Source organism: Lissotriton vulgaris, chromosome 2_1 (assembly GCF_964263255.1).
Source record: "Lissotriton vulgaris chromosome 2_1, aLisVul1.2, whole genome shotgun sequence".
Lineage (NCBI taxonomy): Eukaryota > Metazoa > Chordata > Amphibia > Caudata > Salamandridae > Lissotriton > Lissotriton vulgaris.
Window position 1 is genome coordinate 2,010,783,922 of NC_141687.1, and position 21,628 is coordinate 2,010,805,549.

Consider the following 21,628-nt stretch of genomic DNA (forward strand, 5'->3'; position numbering starts at 1 on the left):
TTCCATTGTAGGCTTAAGCTTTGTCAAAAACTCATCTGACAGTAGTCGTTGAATGCTTAACATTGTCCTAGATTGAGTGTCCTCCACACTGATGACGGTGAATACTCATGTTACTCCTCATTCATGCGTACTACCTACATAGATAAAAAAGGATACTAATCTCGCAAGTTCTTAGAGCGAAGATAACGATAAAACAACTAAATAGGTATCTTTAGGATCATTCTCTACTGTTAATGCAGTTCAAACCCAAGTGTTTCTCATCCTTGGTTCTACGTGAAAATTAAATCTTGAGGTTTTGTTGGATAGGGCTTCCTATTAGATATCTGCACAGCAATTATAACACATTTCCAAGATAATTTAGAAACAACAGATACAAGAACAAATGAAAGGGAAGCCATGTAGATGGGATTAAGAGAGGCTTGCATGAATAAAATGTATGTGGCAAGAACCCACACATCATCAAAGTAGACCTCAATTGATGACAGCAAAGAGTGAACTGGGGAAAGTTGTAGTGCTTCAGATAAACCTACTCATAGGGAATATAGGCACATTGTACAGAGTGTGAGATACATAATGGAAATTACTGTTCTGGTTGTTTAAAATGAGAAACCCTTCCCAGTCCTACTGGCTTTAAATTACTCGCATAGCTTCCTGGCCTTAGCATAACTGTACACAAATGAAACACTAAGACTACACTTGGCTAAACATTTGCAAATGTAAAGAACCTGTAAGCCAGAACCAGGAATTACTTCTTCTCAGGGTCAATAAAGATCACATTGCAGTGCTAGAAATAGAGCTACAAATAGAAGAAATACTACAAGCAATTACAGGAATGTTGTGGAAAGTAACTGCACAGAGAAGGCCTCCCAACACATCCGGATCAGGCTAATAAACTGAAAGAAGACAAAAGGAGGCTGCATATGTGAAAACCAAACAATTTGGAAGGTTATCAGATATTATGAGGGAGACTAATATAGTTATGATGTTAAAACTACACAAAGTCCCTGAACACTCTGCTTCATATAGACCATTTTTTAATATATGTTATGTATTGTCCTAACAAATAGACTGCTGTGTGATAAGGTCACTGGTACAAGAGGACCAATGTGGCTTCACCTCTCGAAGAAGAACCCTCATTACTATATGTAGATTAACACGTACTTTACACTTCAACACAGGCACACAAGGATTGCAATCCTAATGCGTTCAATATCGAAAAATATTTTTATACGCAAGAATGGAATTACATGTTGGCAGAAAGGATTAGGGCTATAATATACTGAAGTGGCTATGTATACTTTATACTTATCCAATCCCGAGAGTGAGAACCTGGTTAATTGTCTCGGAACAATGGTATATAGAGAGTGGCACCAGGCAAGGGTGACCCCTCTTACCCTTTGACCATGGTACTTATGGCCATTAAGCTTAGGGGTGTAAATGAACATGTTGTGTAAATGTATGTGTATGACAACTTGGGGGCGTATTTGCAAGCCCCTTGCATCGCTGGTGCATCTCTTTTAATATGGGAAAAAGTGACATACCAGTGCTGCATGCAGGTCGTAAGCCGTTTAGTTTATACCTAAAATCACATTAGATTGGTGTTTATACTACTACAGCATTTAAACAGATTTGGGGAGATATCAGACCTACAAACTAATTCGAAAAAGTCAGTAAAATTATCATAGATGATCCCATGTCTGCAAATCAGAAGGTATCATTAGACCTGAAAGACGCAAAGCATGTAGATGTTGGGGAGCAGCAAAATAGCTGCTGAGACAGAGCATGTAGCAGGGCAGGGGACATTGAATTGGCATATCCCCAAATATTAGCATGTAAATCGATAATGAAACAAACTTTAATAACCGAGTGCTCAAGAGCCAAGTTAACAAAGCATGACTGTTTCCAGTTATGTTTATTAGAAAGTTTGTTGCACAAAAATAGATGAAACAGCTTAAATTTCATATTACAAGAATGTAAAATAGTATTCTGAAACATATTTTGATTATACTTGTACATACCTAAATATACACTATGCATTTTACTGTTTTACTCATCATTTATTTGTTGGACACAATAAAAAACATGTAAACGATAGGCAATGCTAAACAAATGATGTGTGTGTAAAATCTGAAGAGAATCTTAGGGAAAACATACATGAGATAGGGTGAACATAAGATCTTCAAACCGTATTTATTCATACGATAAGCAGTGCAATTTGACATGGTTGATTGCTAACCAAGTATGACAGGATTCCATTTAAGAATGGTGCTAATAAAATAAGTTAGAAGTACATTTTAGATACTGGACTACAAGCCAAAAGGGTAGGATTCAATTTGAGATATTTGGATCATCACCAACATGGTTGGATTACATTTAATGCAGCTGGAAGGGAGCCAAAAGGCTAAGATTCAGTTAGAGATAGCTGGTTGCTAGCCAGCCCAGATAGAAGTAGTCAAACCTTACACTGTACTTCAAAAGAGAAGTCTCCTTGTACAACCCTAACTCTAGTGAGTGTAATCAGTTTTGACAAATCCATAATGACAACATTTTTGTTGAACAATCCCAGCTAGATAAAACTGAAAACTCTAATTACATTTGTGTTTTTGCTATTTGTGCTGTACAGAATACATTTGTGTTAATCACAGGATCCCAAGTTAGTCCAAAGATTGATAAAGATTTTGCTGTGTAGGTGAGACATTCCATATTCTGTAGCGATTCTGTCAAGACTTGGTTTCCAGGCATCATGAATTACAGATGCATAAGAGGCTGTAGGAACTGTTGGGGTTGGGAAGAGTTGCAACAGGAGAGTGTTTATGCAATGCTGTGATATTGGTAGATTATTATAATAGGTGGCCTGAGGTCTCATTTGTAAAAGCACCTAAGAAACAGAATATAAGTACATTTTTCAAAGAAGTCTTTGCAATTCGGACATCCACTGTAAGCAAAAGGAGGAACCTACAGTGCACTTAGACGAGCTTTTGGATGATTTTGGCAGCAGCAAAGCAACTGTAGAACACAAGCTCATTTTATCTCAAATTAGTCAATCAAAATTCTGTCTGCAGGATTCGTGGTAGTCTTCTTTTATTCCTTGACCGGTGTTCTGATCTTCGCAGAAATTTCTCTTGGAACGTTAGCACTAGTACATTTTATCAGTCAGACCTCTTCATCCTCTCCAGGAGAGTCAAAACTGAAAAATATTAACAATTGATATTGCACAAGTAACTCAAGATATCCAAAATATTAAAGAAACATACTTCATTAAAGACATAATTTAAAACAACTGCCACAGGAAAGTAAGAAATGGTGCTTTAGCATATCTCTCCCTCTCTGACAAATGGTCCTATGTTCAGCAATATGACAAGCTTAACTTTTCAGAATTTAATTTACATGTAAGCTCCTTGGAAAGTGGTATACTAATATACACAGGGCCTGTAGATTAAATGCTACTAGTGGACATGCAGCATGGATTGTGCTACCCACAAAAGTTACCCTTTAAACCTGTCTCAGGCTTGCCACTGCAGAACCTGTGTGTGCAGATTTACAGCAAATTCAACTTGGCATTTAAAACCTTTTGCCAAGCCTTCAACTCCCCTTTTATTACACATAATTCACCTCCCGTTTACGGTAGGCCCCAGATGGTTCACAGGGCAGGGCGCTGTGTAAGTAAAAAGTAAGACATGCACTTTTGAGTAGTTTTGAATGCTCTGATGGTGAAAAATAACAAAATTCATGTGGCAATACCGTGAGGTCTACTCTTCCCGTAGGTTAACATTCAGAATTCCTTAATAAACTTTTAAGCTGTACTTCCTAATTAGGAACTAGTTCCTGTATCATGTTTTATATCTTTGGAATGGTAATGATAAATCCTCTTTACAGGTAAAGTTGGATTTAACATTACTATTTCAGAAATAGCCTATTAGAAAGTGGACATTTCTCTGCTCTTACAGCTCTGTGTGCCTACAGCCTGTCTTCAGTACATGTGTAGGGTGGGTGACAGCTACACTTTCTGCATTCCCTCTAAACACCCACTACCTTAAGAAGGTTAGGCGTGTCTGAGTACTCAACTGTATTCTGATGGCTCCTTCTGGACAGGAAGGGAGGGAGCGGCTGACAAGTACACCTGAATAGGCAGTGCCCTGACCCCTCACAAAGGGCTGATTACTCCCTACTGATAGTCTGGAGCCAGGGCTAGGACAGAAAGACCTCTGTGCACTTCAAAGACCCTACTTTGAAGGCAGCCCTACTTCAAAGGCACAACTGGGTATAAGTACTGGGGCTCTGACCCCACCAAATCAGCCACTTCTGGACCTGTAACTGAACTCTGTGGGAAAAGCTGCTGTGCTGCATCAAGGACTAACACTCTGCTGTACTGCTGATATGGGAGACCTGTTTTTCTGCTGTACCTCCCTGCTGCCTGTTGTTCTCCGAACCTGCTTAGGGAGAGCTGGACTCTGCAGGGAAGTGAGGCAATGCATCAGCTGCCCGGCTTCACTCTTGCCCCAGTCGCTGAACCTCTAAACGAGACTGTAGCTGTAGTATGAGCACTGAGCCAAGCGGCTTTAGGGGCACAGAGTGTTCAGTGGCGCATCCGTCAGAAGTGCAGCAGGCCCCTGACAGCCTGGTTGAGATGGGCTTGCCCCAGACCCCACCCGATGCTGGGCCTTGGCAGGGTGACAGCGCCAGCGTGACGGCATGTGCTCTCTGAACTGAGTGGTGGCCAGGCTTGAGCATGGCTAACCAGTGCCTCAGCACCACCTGTGTCTGGCACTGCTCTTCCAGCAAAACGCAGGCGGCATCCCATAGGGGCCTTTCTGCATCTGCTGAGCACTGCAACAGGAGTGCTCTTCTCACCTCTTAACCACCAAGCGCCCTGAATTGGATTATCCCACACCCAGCGCACAGACAGTTCCTCCCACTTGGGTCCCAACACTTGAAGGGTTCCCCAGCTTATTGGGGTAAAGCAACATAGTGGTTAGGGCCTAGCACTCCATGCTTACTCAGAGGACATCCAGGCACGCACTGCAGATCCCTGCAATACTTCTCCTGTGGACTGGTGAACTTCCTTGCCCCTCAAAATCTTGTGGTTCCCCCCTGCCATAGCACACTAGCAGTGTATACCCTGGAACCTCAATTTGGCTCCCATCTCCAACACATAATACTCTGCCACGGGCCTCCCCTCTCTCTTATCTTCAGAACCCAATGGCGAGAGACTTTCAATGCCTCTGGAGTGCATACTGTCTTTTGACCCCTGGCTACCAAGACCTCGCTAAAGGGACTACAGGCCTGATAAAGGGACTACCGGCCTGGTTGAGGTCATCTTACCAGGGGGCAGAACAGAGGTGAGATACCAGACAGGACCTATGCTCTTTTCTCTTGGGAACCATGTCATGGCCTAAATCCCTTGAAGGCACACCAGTGACCTGTTTATGGAGCAAGCTCCCCCATGCAGAAACCAACAAGGATACCCCCTGGTACAGCCAGCCAAGAACCCACCCTCATTGCCTATCTCACAAGACTACATGGACCACTTTTTACAGGAGATTCGCACCAAAACAGGACCAATTACAGCAGAACTCAAGACATGCATCAAGGACAGTAAGAGGGAGGTCTCCGAGATTGGGGTTAAGTAGTTGATCTGGAGCGCACTGTAGATACCTTAAAGAACGGCACATTGAACTACAAACTAAACCGGAGGACTTGGAGAACAGGAACCGCCAGAATAACATACGCATCAAGTGGTAGCCAGGGGGCAGAGGGCAAGGAAATCATGACAATCACAGCAGAGCTCCTCCAGATGATTAGGGGAGATAACAATAACCACCCACCCATTCTTGATAGGGCATACCATGTGGCCTCCGTCCAGGGTGCTCAGACTCCATCCCTAACATCTTGACCCATGTCCATTTCTTCACGTCTATCCTCAAAGCCTCAAAGGACAAAGCTGAACTGGAGTTTCGGAGAGACACTATTCATTTGTACCAAGACTTCCCTCCTGTTACACTGTGCTGAAGGTGGGATTTCACGCCTGCCTCAGACAAGCTACGAGAAATGGAAATTCGATATCAATGCCGCACTACTCTCTGCTTAGGTGGACAAAAGGTGCTCTCTGATCACTGGCAGAGGCAAAACTGGAGGCTTGCCACTGATCCCCGAGACAGAGATACCTCTCCAGCCCATTTCCCCCCCAAGTAAGAGCTGAAGTTCATTTGGACTACAGCAAAATCTCAGAGCCAAGACAAATGTCAAGTCAAAACCGCATCCCAGGAGAGGAAACAGGATATCATTCAACAGCTTCAAAACATGGGGAAGGATGCACCTCCGGCACCCTCTACATCAGGCTCCCTGTAATGGTAGTGAAGCTACCATGTCTACTTACACAAATCCCCTTCTGCAGGAGCTGAAGCTGCGCACGTTCTCATGGCTTTTGGCAGGGCTCGGTCGTGGAAGGCCAGGGGAGCACATTCCTTAAAGCTCCCACACCTGAACTTGGACTTCACCTGATGGTCAGCCCCCCACGCTATGCACTCAAGGAGAGTGACTCCTCTTGCAGGGCCCCGGTACGTTGGTGCTAGTCGCTGCTGGAAGCAGGCAAAATTGTTGAATCACGTTGGCCTGTTTTATTTGATTTCGTTTTACTTACTTTTTTCCCATAGGTCAAACAATACCAATAAATGCTACAGCAACTATGTGCAGGCATACTTTTAACATCAGGTGGGGACCACATGCCATTTTTACCCCCTCTATTGATAGTCTGTGACACCCTATTCTCTGGGAGCCGTCAAACATGCACATTTTTAGGGCCAGAGCAATTTGGGGAACAGATGCCCGACCATGCCTTACTATATCCACTTTCCATCCCTGCTAAGGGGACCATACCACACCGCGGCTCTCCATCCCTCTAACCCCTGACCATGGTGATGGACATTAAACTACTTTCCCTCAATGTCCATGGTCTCAACTCCCCGAATAAACACAAGCAGGTCTGGGGCTATATACTGCAACACAATCCCAACATCATACTCCTGCAGAAGACTCATCTTCTGGGTGCGGACAGACATAGATTAGCATATCCGAAATACCCTATAAGTCATTGGGCACACACTAACATGAAAACAGCTGGAGGTAATACAGGCTGTAGCTCCGGTATAACAAAAGTGGTGAGAGACAGAGAGGGCCGCTTCTTGACACTACACGTGCTTTGTGGCAAACAGCATCTAACACTCCTTAATATATATGCCTCTAACACTGCACAGGACTCTTACCTTTGACGCACCCTGTGAGAACAATTAAGAGGAGTAGAGGGCAACATTATAGTTTGCAGCGACTTCAACTTGGTGTGGGACCCAGCGAAGGTCCAAAGCGCAACCACTTACCAAGGTAATGAGCCATGTCAGCACACCTAAAGAGGGAGATGGTGGGTTTAGGGCTCCTAGAGGCCTGGAGCTATAAACAACCTGCTGGGGGGACTATTATTTTTATTCTCGTATCCATACATCTTACTCCTGCATCAACTATGTCTAAATAACACATTCCCTCCACCGAAAGCTTGACGCGTCAGAGATTTCTGATATCTCAATTTTCGACCATGCCGGCATTGAATTGACTTGTTCCGGCACCATCTCTCCTCCTAGGGGCCCTCTGCACTGGTGTCTACCGCTTTGCCTTCATCACTGTATATACGTTTCATGTCTAATGATTTTGTATTTTCTCTTTTGTATTTTTTAATTCAAGACTATATAAATTTAAACACAAAATCACTTATAAAAACCATATATAAAAAACAGTAGAAAACAAAGAAAAAATAATCAATAACAATAAACAATAAAGCTTTATCAGAAATAATTTGTTTATTGGTTTCTGTACACAAGTGGACTTAATATACTGTTCATTCCAGGTTTTCATTTACAAAAAACCACAAACTAAATTATCTAATCATTGTTTGTCACTTGGCTTTAGACCTTTCCCAACTTTGTCTCTTCCCTATGTATAGCAAGTGCAACTGTATTATATAGGGGTCCCCTTTTTCCAAATATCAACTATGTCTAAATAACACATTCCCTCCACCGAAAGCTTGACGCGTCAGAGATTTCTGATATCTCTATTTTCGACCATGCCGGCATTGAATTGACTTGTTCCGGCACCATCTCTCCTCCTAGGGGCCCTCTGCACTGGCATTTACACCCACAACTTCTCTGGGTTCCAGTTGATGTGTAGATCCATAAGGGGAACACTGAATACTTTGCACTACCGGGTACTTCATTACACACACTGTGAAATGGGTTCAAAGCTACCACGGGATGACAAGACAAAATAACACCTACCCGTCGCAATAAAAGACAACTTGCCATTTTACAAGGCAAACTGTGAGCCCAAAGGACAAATAGGGTTGAACGTTCCTTTCCAGCACTTCAACAGTGATATTATGAGGGAGGTAATAAAGTGGGCACATGCCAAGGCACACATTACGAAGCTCCAGACTGGAGTCATGGGATGGATGATTACTGAGCGTGATAAACAGCAGACGTTCCATGAATAGTACCAGACCTTCTATAATAGCAAAGAGGTTTTGCCTGCCTGAGAGAGGACTATCTGGCCTCATGGGAATGGGAACTCCTCCACCCTTAACAATTTGAGAGGCTCGAGGCTCTTATCACGCTCCAGGAACCCCGCAGCACAGTTCAAGCCCTTCCTCTCTGTAAGATGCCGGGACCAGATGGGCTCCCAGACAACTTTTACCGGCTGAACTTGCCTGAATTGAGAGACCACTTGGTGTGACTGTTCAACTCCTTCACACAAGACACAGGCCTCACACCCTCCATGGCAGCAGCAGAGACCGCTCATACCCAAGCCAGGCAAACACCTGATGCTTTGCATGGCTGACTATCCCATTGCCCTCCTTAATGCAGATGCCAAGATCTTTACTAAGATCCTGGATACTAGGCTCGAAAGCTACTGCATGCTCCAGCACTCTCCACCCCCTCACACACTCTTGTCAGTCTACAAAACTGTGGCAAAACACACCAAAAACATATTGCAGTATCTCTATCAGGAAAAAAAGCACATAAGCTCATGTTCCAGTGGTATTACACCTGAGCCTACCTCTCCACCCCCTACCCTGGCACGCATTCCCTTTGTTAGCGATGCAAACCGGAAAAATTATATTTCTGTCATGTCTGGTGGTCCTGCAGCTTCATCATCACCTTCTGGACAGAGGTTTTAAGTCATATCAAAGCCACTGTGGGGATCCCCTCCCAGCCACCTATGTCACGGATATCCTTGGTGTCTGCCCACTAGCCTTGAAACCGATGACCCAAGCTGATGGACACTTGTTAGCTACATGCTTCAGGCAGCAAGGCAACCTGTGGCCCAGGAGTGGAAAAAGTCAACTTCCTACTCCGCGTCTCAGTGGTTTTCTCGCCTAAGGCAAGTAATGGCGATTGAGCATCTCTCATACAACCTAAATAGAACAAAAGCCACATTCCAATCTTTGTGACGTCCCTTGATGCAACACCTCACCCATATAGAATTCACTTGTTTCAACCCACCAAAGCGCAGATCACTACAGCTCTTCGGCTCATTCACCCCGCTAGAGCTCCACTTCTCCAATTGGTATATCATTTTCCTATCATAGGAAACACCTCTGTCATGCATTGTCACATCGCTGAATCAGCAGCACTCCTGTATACAACTTGTCTTGACCTGTAATTCACTCCCCATGTTCTGGTTGTATATCTTGGTTCCTTACCCCTTTTTTTCCCTCTATATGGCAACTTGTGCTATGGACAATCTTGTACTGTGTCAAACTAACAATGGCTAATGATGCTTTTGACAAATCATGTTTTCTGCAGTTGAACTAGCTACTCTGTAGTACCTGATCTCCACTTGTACTGCGATGTTTGTAGCGACACAGTCGCGTCCTGCTTTTTAGCTTTGAAAATTTCAAAAAAAGAGATTTTGAGCAAAAATTTTAAAAAAATAAGCTCATAGCCCTTAGTTAAAAAAGTTTAGCATATTCATATTCTGGAGAGCCACACTGCTGTAGAGATAATCTGAGTACAACATGTCATCAGGCAAAATTCCAAAGCAGCAGCCATGGATCTCACCATCCACCAGCCCTTTCACAGGAGAATCACTGCAGGATGATGATATAGCTGTGTTGCGTTCAGCAACTTCAGCAGCAGAACTCCATCTGGGTAAAGCTGGGAAGTACTCTATGGGAATGAGTGGGACATGGAAGCACCAGCGGGCTATGCATCTCAACAACTGAGGTTGAGGATACAAGGAGAATATACTGCACCAGTGGAACCGCTGCATCAACAGCACAAGGAGGATGATAACTACGTTCTGCATTTTGCTACATATTTGCCAGCACTGCCCAAAAGGTGGGTGGCTGCTGGAAAAAAAAATGTCATGGAAGACCATCAAAAGAAAGAACACAGTTGTGCAAAAACACAAGAAATAAAAATAAAAAAGATTACATAAAAATTAATAATAAATAAAAAAATATGGAAAGTTTTAAAAAACAAGACAAAAAACAAATTGTCAAGAGTGAAGATTCTAATGTATCAACACACACACATATATATATATATATATATATATATATATGTAAGCTGCAGCATCTTCCCTTTCTTTCCAAAAGAAGTCAAGCACTCCACTGGGGTGGCGTAGAAGATCTTCATTCAGCCATCAGCAGCCTTCGACAGACGCGTTTCGGAGTTTCCTTCGTCAGTGTCAATTCTACACACTGCGAGGACGCCATTTAAACTGTTTCCCGTCACCTGAGTAACACACTCTATGACGGCGAGGAAACTTCACACAATGCTCTTAAACTGGCGGCCATCTTAACATGGTAAATTCATGTGCTTTCGAATAAAACCATAGTTTAAAAATATCACAATCATGTCCTTTGCACATTCTATATATAACAATATTTTTAAAGATTCTATTTACAGATGCCAAAGTATTGTTCACATGCCCACAACATGCCACAATTAAAGCCGTCTATTGGCGTATATAAAATGTGTGAAATGTGAAAAAATACAGTGGGAGGGTCAAGAAGGGCATTTTTAACGACCAGGGCAACTTAGGCCCTTATACCAACTAGAAAAACAACAAGAAAGTAGCCTGGTCCCAAATCAATGTTCGTGTGCCATGTTGAGCCTAGAACCTAGAATCCATTAGTGACACTGGAGTGAAGACACTGAGCTAGAAAAAATCCCATCAGCCCACCCATTTGGTGGAGTATTGTCACGTGGGAGATGTATCATGAATCCAGGTCTTAGTCAAGGCATCCAATATTGATGCAAAGATGGATTCTGTAGATATGATCTTAGCCCACAGTGCTTCACTGGTGATGCTAATGGAGTGCAGTGCAAGTGAAAAAAGTGAAAGTGAGTATAAAATTGACTCAAAGAACCAAAAATAAGTTTATTGGGTATGGTGCTAGGGTCAAGATTAAAACAACAAAGCCCAATAGTTTTAAATAATAACTATATCGGGGCGTGATGTGGTGGGGTCGACATGTTTCAGCTAGATGGACAATTGGTCCTAGCTTTCTTCAGGACCTAGTGAATACTGCGACTGCAAATGATAAGTGAATTACAAAAAGTGATGAGCTTGTACACTTGTAATGGATAAATCCTACCAGTCACTCTGAGCCCAGATGTATACTAGTGGCAATCCAATCATGCGGTCTTTCCTAAAACAAAAGAAAGAGTGTACAACTCTATCAGAGGTGTATAATGGTATCCAGGATACAACAGACAAGACATGCACACAAACAAAACGGAGGAGAAAATCTACTCAGTAAGCAGTAGTCATAAGGTACTACCTGGTATTCTGTGTATAAATCACAAAACATTCAAAGATATATCAACTCACCCAGCTTTCTGTGGGATTAAGCCTCACCTCACCCGGCACCCACTCGGGAAGAAGGAGGCCCCGCTCTGTTAGAATGGAAATAAAATAAGCACCTCAGAGGAATATCAAAGGTACTAGAGTCCATGTGGTCACCTATTTCCAATACTTTACTAACAAAATCTAGTTGTAAAAGAAGGAGACTCAACCTCTTTTGAACACATGACATAAACTCTGCAGGGAAGTCAAAAAGGGAAAGCCAAAACTAAATAAACTGTATAGCTGAACGCGCTACTCGTAGCGCGCATGTGCAGCAGGTAGGACATTTCCAGGCGACGCGAGCGTTTCTCAATACAGAACGCCTCGTGTATACTGCGCATGCGCTCAGAATCAGTATTTTCAGGCGGCGCGAGCGTGTTTTTAACACTGAGGCCTCGGAGCCAAGGACCAAAACAACGCTCTTCCAACAGCTGCAGCTAATTAAACCAATTTGGTTGGGTATAAAAGGTCATGTGTGCTTCTGGGTTAGTTACCTCCACTTCCACTCGGACATAGGTGTTGAGGTACCGACGGAGAGGTAGGATACTCTATGCTATGACCCCTAGTCTTTGTTTGAGGATCTGCAAATAGATACTGTTTGATTTGGCATTTCTGTCATCCTATTGCCATGCTCCCAAGCCAAACTTTCTATACAGTTTATTTAGTTTGGGCTTTCCCTTTTTGACTTCCCTGCAGAGTTTCTTTTGTTTTAGGAAAGACCGCATGATTGGATTGCCACTAGTATACATCTGGGCTCAGAGTGACTGGTAGGATTTATCCATTACAAGTGTACAAGCTCATCACTTTTTGTAATTCACTTATCATTTGCAGTCGCAGTATTCACTAGGTCCTGAAGAAAGCTAGGACCAATTGTCCATCTAGCTGAAACATGTCGACCCCACCACATCACGCCCCAATATAGTTATTATTTAAAACTATTGGGCTTTGTTGTTTTAATCTTGACCCTAGCACCATACCCAATAAACTTATTTTTGGTTCTTTGAGTCAATTTTATACTCACTTTCACTTTTTTCACCTGCACTGCACTCCATTAGCATCACCAGTGAAGCACTGTGGGCTAAGATCATATCTACAGAATCCATCTTTGCATCAATATTGGATGCCTTGACTAAGACCTGGATTCATGATACATCTCCCACGTGACGATACTCCACCAAATGGGTGGGCTGATGGGATTTTTTCTAGCTCAGTGTCTTCACTCCAGTGTCACTAATGGATTCTAGGTTCTAGGCTCAACATGGCACACGAACATTGATTTGGGACCAGGCTACTTTCTTGTTGTTTTTCTAGTATATAAAATGTGTACATAGGCGGGCTCATAAGAGTATAATCACAATTTAGCCGTAAATCAGCATTTCACTGATATTACCCTTAAAGCTGAACCCGATACGAAATAATACGGGTTCTGACGCTTAATCAGCGTATTGCCACATGACAACAGCCGCAAATTGGCAAAGTCTATTGGTCGATACCAACCTGCCCCCAAATGCATACAGATAACGCCGTGGATCGGCCAATGATAGCATCACTAAAGTGCTAATTTCAGAAATGTACAAAGGACTAAGAAAAAGAAACAAGAATGCATGTAGAAGTTCCTTTGTGCACAATATTTACAGAGAGGGGTAGTCAAATGAATGAAAGTTACAGTCAAGATATCGACTGAGCATATTTTCAAAGAAACAATATTGTCAGTTGGTCAACTGAACGATGTCACATATTTCTAATCTACAGTTATGTTCAACACATGAAGGGTACCCAGGTCATGGAGGCTAGAGAAAATTATCTGCCTAGATGTACTGCCAATTTGACTACCCCTCACTGTAAATATTGTGCACTAACCATAGGTTACACAGACGTTATAATTAGTTGGACATTTCACTCATACAAAGCCATAGAAATTCCCCCCTTATAGTTAGTTCAGCTAACTATAACTCGCACTCCCGCAATGCACTGCTGATGACGTCACATATTACATCATTCATGACATGGTCAGTGACCTCACTGATGACATCATCCAGTGACTGTGTGTTTCTCTAAAGTTCAAATATGTTTAGTATTTATGCCAAGGTGTATTGAAGAATGAATGGGTGTATAAGTGTTTGGATGAAGGATTTAGTATGTGCGTGACTGACTGTATAAGTGAGTGATTAAATGTGTCTTACTGAATGCATAGGTTAGTGACGAAACTGAATGTGTGTATCAGTATGTCTGTTGTTGTGTAAGCTCCTGCATGTGTTGGTCAGTAGCTACATGAGTGTCTTTAGGAGTTATTGATTGGTTGCCTGAGTATTTGTATCGGAGTCTGTGTGGGTGGGTGGAAGGTGTGTGACTCTGTGCATAGATGTGTGAGTGGTTGATTGACTAGGTGTATGGGTTCAAGAGTGCATGTGGGAGGGTGAGTGTGTGTATGGGTGTGTTGGTGGGAGATTGGATGTCTTAGTGGTACATGTCCAAGTAACTACATATGTAAAAGGCAGTGTATGTGAGACTTGGAGTATATACATGACTATATGTGAGAGTCAGTGACTGTGAGAGTGACTGTATGGATAAGTGTGTACTTGTATCACTGATTGTATAAGAGTAAACATGTGTTAGTATAGGTTTGAATAAGTGAGGTGGTGTGTGTATAACTGTATAAGTGAGGAAATGGGAGTGTGAATGATTCTTTGCATGACTGACTAGGTGTTTGAGTAACTCCATGGATGAGTGGGGGTGTGTGAGTGTCTGTATAGGTGTATGAGTGCATATGATAGTGTTGTATAGATGAGTGACTGTGTATGTATGAGTGATTGTATGGGTGAATGAGTGGATGTGTGTGTAAACCTAAGAATCAGTGAGTGGGTATGTAGTAACTGGTATTGTGTGTCTATGGTTTCAAAAATGGCCTTGGACCACCTCTCTGTAAGGCAGTTCCCTGGTGCTTACTAGAGGTACCTGGATGGTAGTTGGCGCCAGGGACCTTCAGGATTCAAGGGGACTAAGGGCCCGATGTAGGTAAACGGGATTTTCCGATTTCAAAATACCGAGGCGGGCCGAATCGGTATTCTGAAATCGGAAAACGAGATGTAGGAAAAAAATACCGAATGAAAACCGATTCGGTCGGCATCGGTAATGAGATTCGGTACGTTCCGATTCAGCTCGGTCCGAATCGGAAATTACCGAATCGGCCAACAACGAATTGGAAAACACCGAATCGGCTACCACCGAATCGGATATTTCCGATTCGGCGAATACCGATTCGGTAAAAGCCGATTCGGTAAAAACCGAATCGGCAATCATAGACCCATGGCGAAAAAGCCCATAGGAATGCATTGCATGAACCGATTCGGCTTTTACCGAATCGGATAATACCGAATCGGATTTTACCGATTCGGATTTTACCGAATCGGTAAAAGCCGACTCGGCAATAGGCGATTCAGCCAATGAGGTGGCTCCCCCTCCCCCACCCAAACAGGGAGTGGCAACCCTGGCAGGTGCAGCCAATTAAGAAGTTTCTAGAAGTTTCTGGAAAGCCTGCCTGAGCCCAACACACAGTTAGCAGCAGTGGGAGAAGGAGGTTGCAGACTGAGCAGGAGCAGGTGAAAATGGCAGATCAGGCAGGAAGCCAGAAGTCCTCCCAAAAGAGGAAGCCCAAATTCACCACCACAGAACTTCAGGTGCTGGTTGAGGAGGTGGTGAGGGTGCACCGCCAGCTCTTTGGCAAGCTGTCCCTCAACGTGCCAGACAGCACCAAGAGGAGATTGTGGGCCGACATCGCCCAGAAGGTCAATGCTGCTGGAGTCACCCCCAGGTCCATTGAGGAACTTAAGAAAAGGTTCTACGACCTCCGCAGCCTCACGAAGAGGAAGCTGGCCGACCTCCAAAGGCAGGCTGGACACACCGGAGGAGGCAAGAACCCGGCGCCACCCCTCACCGAGCTGGAGGAAATTGTCTCCAGCACCATCGAGAGGGAGAGCATCGTAGGGATCGGGACCCTGGACAGCACTGCGATGGCCACAGCTACAGGTAAGAAGCATGCGCATCATGACACACCCTACCAGACACCTCCCCATTAGACACAATGCATAGGCAAACACCAGCACTGTACTGTCACCAACATACAAGAGACAAGCATCATGGTACATGTAGTCAGCAGAAGTTAGCCAAATATGTCAGTGCAGAATCACAAGACAGGAAACAGTGTGACACGGTGTAAGGAGATGCAAGGACATGTGGAATGCCATAATTGTACTGACTGTAATACATCGGCACTCAGTTTACAAATGCTTCTTTGTACCTAGGGGCACCATCAGGCGGCACCACTGTGGCAGCAGAGGGAGCTTCAACATCAAATACTGCAGTGGCAGGGCCGAGCACCAGCCAGCCTGGCCAGGAGGAGGAGGATGAGGATGAGGAAGGAGACACCCCAGGGCTTGGAATGGAGGGAGTCCTGGTGATTGATTACCAAGCAGTGCACTCCCCAGTACTGGCCAGCACACCCCCCTTGCAATTTTCACCTGAAAACTCCCCTACAAGGCAGACCATTCCGCCGACAACAGCACCTGCCACAACCGTGGCCTTGCCACCCGTCCTACCTGTCCTGGGAGCAGGGGCTCCGGGACCGGCCAGCACCACACCCCCACCAGTGGCACCCCTGCCCACTCAGCAGGCCGGAGGCAGCAGTGCCAGACGCCGTGCCACCACCACCACCACCACCACTGCTGCACCAGCACGGGAGGGCAGTGTGTTCCTGGGCCTGGAGGGCCAGATGGTCAAAATCCAGCGCCAACAGGCCAGATCCACCATGGCCTGCCAACGCCAGCTCCTGCAGCACAACCTGCAGATGGGGGAGTTGGTGAAGGGTTTCCAGGCTGTTGTGGACAGCAACAAGGAGGTGGCAGCAGGGTTGGGCAGGCTGACCACTGCCATCACCCACTCCTCTGCCAGGCAGGAGGAGCATGAGGTTGCGCGCAGGAGGGATGCCCGGGTGCTCAACCGGGCCATGGCCCGCCTTGCAGCGGCGACCGCACAGCTGTGCCATCGAAGCTCAAATCAGGAGTCGGTGCTCAGTCAGCATACGGCTGAGCTGACCAGGGGGATGGCCAGGATCACCACGGCCATGGAGGCCATGTTAATATCAAACGCTGCCTCCAATCCTGCCCTGGACCTGGGTGATGCTGGAGACAGCAGCAGCCGCAGCAGCCCGGCCAGCGCTGCATCAGAGCCAAGGAGGAGCACCAGGCGATCCGCTGATGCTGCAGGCCATTCGGAGGGGGCCGAGGGACACCCCAGTGGGTCTGGAAAGCGGGCCAAAAATAGGCTGGCAAGGGGGGATGAGCAAACCAGAACCCTGGACTTTATTTGTTTTTACAGACTCCATTTTTTGATGCACTTCAGTGATGTAACTGTGGTGCATCACTATTAAAAATTTTATTTTCCAAGCAACATTTAGCTGTCTTTGCATCTGTACTCAGTCAGAAATAGTTCTCAGTGATCTCCTCACGTCTGTATCTGCCATCACATGGCGTACACACCCCAGCTGGCTGTGTCAGTGGCACAGCTTCGTCGTCGTCATAGTCCTCGTAGTCAGACAACTCCACCTCAGTGCCCTTCTTGACCGCAAGGTTGTGTAACATTGCACATACAGCTATGATCTTGCAGCAGGTGATGGGGGTATACTGCCTTGCACCTCCACTCTTGTGCAGGCATCTGAATTTACTTTTCCAGATGCCAAAGGTCCGTTCAACAACATTCCTGGTGCGTATGTGGGCCCGGTTATACCTCCTTTGGCTGGGTGTGGAGGGGTTGAGGTAGGGGGTGAGTATGAATGAGCGGAGGGCATATGCACTGTCGCCTGGAAGAGAAAGGGGTCACATTAGACACATGCATACATGTATTACACCTACCTACTATGTGTTATGGGGGTCTGATGATGTGGCTCACCTAGGAGGTATCCTTCTCCAAAATCGCCAGCCATCAGCCGTGCATATATGCCGCTCTGTTGGAATATATAGGAGTCATGGGTACTCCCTGGAAATTTTGCTACCAGGTCTGTGATGGTGCACTTGGCATTGCAGATCACCTGCACGTTGATGGTGTGTGTCGATTTCCGATTGCGGTATATGTATTCGGTGTCCGCTGGTGGGCAAATCGGAATATGCGTGCCATCTATGCAACCGATGATTTGGGGAAACTGCGCCATCTGGTAGAAGTCTGCTTTGGTTTGTAGCAGTTCTGCGTGGGTTGCAGGGAATGAGATGTATTGCTCCATCCTGTCTATCATGGCGTCAAGGAATATGTGGAAGAACCTTGACAGGCTGCTCTGGCTCACCCCTCCTGCTGCTGCTGCTCCACTTTGATAGCTACCAGACGCTACCAGGTGTAGGCTGCATAGCACCTGGACGTGCGCAGGGATGGCGTGTGCCCTTGGGGTGTGGTGGTCCAAGTATGGCTTAAGGTCCCTGATGAGCTCAAGTATGGTGTCAGAGTCCAGCCTGTATCTCTGTAGGATCTCAGCCTCAGTGAGCATGAACAGGGTTATCCTCTGTCTGTAGACCTGTTCATTTCTTAGCCATTCCCTCTGTCCTTCCTGCTGTAGCCGTAGCCGCCTCGCAATGACATAGAAAGCTGCCATCCTGCAAGTTGCAATGCATTTTGGGACTGTTTATATGGGTTGGAGTTGGTTACCACCTGATTGCTATCCATGGTAAATACCGAGTGAATTCTACCGATTTTGAGCCGATTTCGGTGTTTCTGTGCCTCCCTACATCTCCCCAACTGTCGGAATCGGGGAATTTCCCGATCGGAGAATCATACGAATCGGCATGATTTCCGATTCGGCTCATGTCCGATTCGGTATTTTTTCCGATTCGGTACATGGACCGAATCGGTGATTTTCCGATTCGGTGTCACTAACGAATCGGTAGTAGGACCGAATCGGTGATTTTCCGATTCGGTGTCACTAACGAATCGGTAGTAGGACCGAATCGGTAATTTTCCGATTCGGTGTCACTAACGAATCGGTAGTAGGACCGAATCGGTGATTTTCCGATTCGGTGTCACTAACGAATCGGTACATGGACCGATTCGGTCTTTGTAACCGAATCGGTGTTTTTCCGATTCGTTACATATCCGATTTTCGGTATGTACGTATCGGATTCTTTCCCATTCGGTACTCATTCCGAATCGGTTTTCTGTCCGATTCGTTCTGTTTTTGGTTCCCTACATCGCGATGGCTGTTTACCGATCGGTAAGGGCCAAAAATCGGTATTTTCGGCCGATACCGATCGGTAATGCCCTACCTACATCGGGCCCTAAATCCCCCAACTTAAAACGGGGCGTGTTTGCACAGTGGTGTAGGGAGGGGTTGGGGCCTGATGTGACAAGTGTGCAAATGCGCCCTGTGGCACATTTTAAGTTAGGAGATTGAGTTCCCTTGAATCCTGAGGGTCCCTGGGGGCCAATTAGCCCACCAGGTACCTCCAGTATGTGCCAGGGAGCTGCGTTGCAGAGAGGTGTTCAGAGGCCACAACCCTTTTTACACCTCTGCAACAAACCTCTTTGGCGCTTACTTGAGGTACATGGTAAGCTAGTTGGACCCCAGGGACCCTCAGGATTGAAGGGGACTTAATCCCGCAATTTACAATGTGTCAGGGGGTGCATTTGCACACTTGGTATGTCAGGCCCTGCCCCCTCCATGCACGACTGTGCAAATGCAGCCCCTGGCATGTTGTAAATTAGGGGATTAATTCCCCTTGAGTTCTGAGAGTCCCTGGGGGCAAACTAGCCCACCAGGTACCTCCAGTAAGCGCCCAAGAGCTGCGTTCTAGAGAGGTGTAAAAAGGGGTGTGGCCTCTGAATATCTCTCTGCAACACAGCTCCCTGGAGCATACTGGAGGTACCTGGTGGGTTAGTTGGCCGCCAGGGACCCTCAGTATTCAAGGGAAATGAATTCCCTCACCTACAACGCACCAGGGGTGCGTTTGCCGAGTGCTGCAGGGAGGAGGGTGGGGCCTAGACACGATGCCGTATTTGTCATTATTTTTTAATCAAGGGGGCCTCCTTTTAACTTATTTGGGGCCCTGGGGACCCATTCTGTCGGGCCTGCTTTAAAAAAAAAAACGACATAGCCACATTTTTTTGGCCCCCCTCCTTTGGCCTCAAGTGCTCCAGGGACCCCATCCCCCGGGGCTGCGCCTCATTTTTTTTCTTCGTTTTAAAAAAAACATTGATGGAGGGGTTTTCCACTAGGGGAGCTGCTGACATGCAGCTCCCCTTGTGGAAAAGCAATGTGGTGGCTTTCTCTTACAAAATCCAAACCACAGTTTGCTATGACAGGGCGGGAGCCGCACAGCTCCCGCCCTGCCATAGTAAACAGCAGTGTCCTGGGGCGGGCACCCCGGGACACTGCAGGAGCCGGTCTTGGAGGGTGGCAGTCCCCAGGGCCATGAAGGGCTCCAGGCGGTGGGCCGCGTGGCTCCCCTCCCAAAGTTTACAAAGCCTCGGGGGTGGTGGTCCTCGGGGCTCGGGGGGGGAGCGTAACGCACCCCCCACATTTGCAACTTAGTGCCCCGGGGAGGTGGCTGTCCCTGGAGCGTGTGGGGGGGCTTGAGCCACCACACAGGTTTAATTATTTATTAATAAATGCCCTGGGGATTGCGGTCCCTGGGACTTGGGGGGCCTTTGAGGCCCCCCACACATTTAAAAATTAGCCCAGAGGGTGGCGGTCCCCGGGGGATTGGGGCCCTCCCCACACATTGTTCAGTGCCCCAGGACCTGGCCCCCCTGGGGGCTTCAATACAACAAACTAGGCTTCATTTTTTTATTTATTTTCTCGGCCCAGTGTGAATCCGGCCGATTTGTTTTTTAAAAACATGCTTTTTGGGCCCTGAGCAGGCCTAGGGGGTAAGGGTGTTTCTACCCTGCCCCCACAACTCTTAAATCAAGCTCAAGGGAGGTGGCGGTCCCTAGGGCAGTGGGGGGGGGGGGATTGGGAGCCTCCCCACACATTTTTTCAGTGCCTTCAGGACCTGGCCCACCCGGGGGCTTCAATACCCCAAAGCGCCTGAGCCCGTGCTTCATTTATTCTTTTTTTTCTCAGCCGGGTTTGCGTACCCAGTGCGAATTTGGCTGTTTTTTTTTTTAAAAAGAATGCTTTTAGGGCCCTAGGGGACCTTGTGGGACCCACTGAGCAGGCCGAGGGGGTCAGAGTATTTCTACCCTGCCCCCTTTTCTTGTTTTTCGTGTTTGTTTTTCTCTTTTCTTGTGACTCGGTTCTACCGAGTCACAAGATGGCTGCCAACTCTTCCTGGTTTGGAGTGTTTGACAGCCAATTAAAATAAAGCTTGTGGTCGGGAGGGTGCGTGGATCCACTGCGCCTCTAGATATCTATATTTTTATTTTTGGAATTTCTCAGCAACTACCGAATGGATTTACACCATTTGAAAAAAAGGGTTGCTTTCTGATCCAAGCACTACCTTTTTGGCAAATTTAATGTAATCCCGTTCAGCAGTTTCGGCTGTAGCCTTGCCCAAAGTTTCTTATGGGAAAATTGATTTTTTGATTCTTATTTTTTTAATTTATCAAAAACTACTGGACGGATTTACACCATTTAAAAAAAGGTCACTTTCTGAACCAAGCTCTACCTTTTTGGCAAATGTGAGGCAATTCCGTTCAGCAGTTCGTGCTGTAGCCTGTCTCAACATTTCCTATGGAAATTAACATGGGGAAA

General features: G+C 45.9%; 1 protein-coding gene across 1 annotated transcript in view; it reads right to left on the reverse strand.

Annotated features, from left to right (window-relative positions):
• Positions 1-1,882: 1,882 nt before the first annotated feature.
• Positions 1,883-21,628, reverse strand: part of TM6SF1 (transmembrane 6 superfamily member 1) — a 556,895-nt gene continuing 537,149 nt past the window's right edge. Inside the window, exon 11 of the mRNA XM_086958234.1 lies at positions 1,883-3,187. The gene's annotated coding sequence lies outside the window, so the exon portion shown is untranslated. The remainder of the gene's footprint in view (positions 3,188-21,628) is intronic.